Here is a 521-nt window from a genome sequence, read left to right as displayed (position 1 = left end):
CTCTGTCCAAGGAACTCCCTTGAATATTTCTTGTAAAGTTGGTTTGTTTTGTATGAATTGTGTTAATTTGTTTATCTGGGAATGTCCTAATTTTGTCATCATCTTTGAAGGACAATTTTGCTGGATATTTAATTGTTGGTTGGCAGTTCTCTTCTTTCTGAGTTTTAGATGTGTTATCCTTCTTGCATGTATGCATGTATGGTTTCTGCCAAGAAATCAGAGCTTATTTTCTTTTGATGTATTTGAGTAAGCAGGGCACTGTACTCCTCTATTTGCTAGTTGGCAGCACTTATGCACTCACCACCTTTCTACTTTCCATCATCAGCTTATTGGTTCTCCTTTGTAGGTAACTGTGTTTTTCCTGAGCTGCTTTCAGGATTCTTTCTTTGTCTTTGGTTTTGGAAAGTTTGATTATGATATACCGTAGTGATTTTTTGGGCCTGTGCTATTTGGGTTTCATTGAACTTCTTGAATGAGTATCTTTTTGTGTTTGATTATATTAACAAAACTTTTTCCCACAA

The sequence above is a fragment of the Orycteropus afer genome, unplaced genomic scaffold, assembly GCF_000298275.1.
Source record: "Orycteropus afer afer isolate SDZICR_OR568_19922 unplaced genomic scaffold, OryAfe1.0 scaffold01376, whole genome shotgun sequence".
Lineage (NCBI taxonomy): Eukaryota > Metazoa > Chordata > Mammalia > Tubulidentata > Orycteropodidae > Orycteropus > Orycteropus afer.
Note: the sequence above shows the minus strand (reverse complement) of the source record.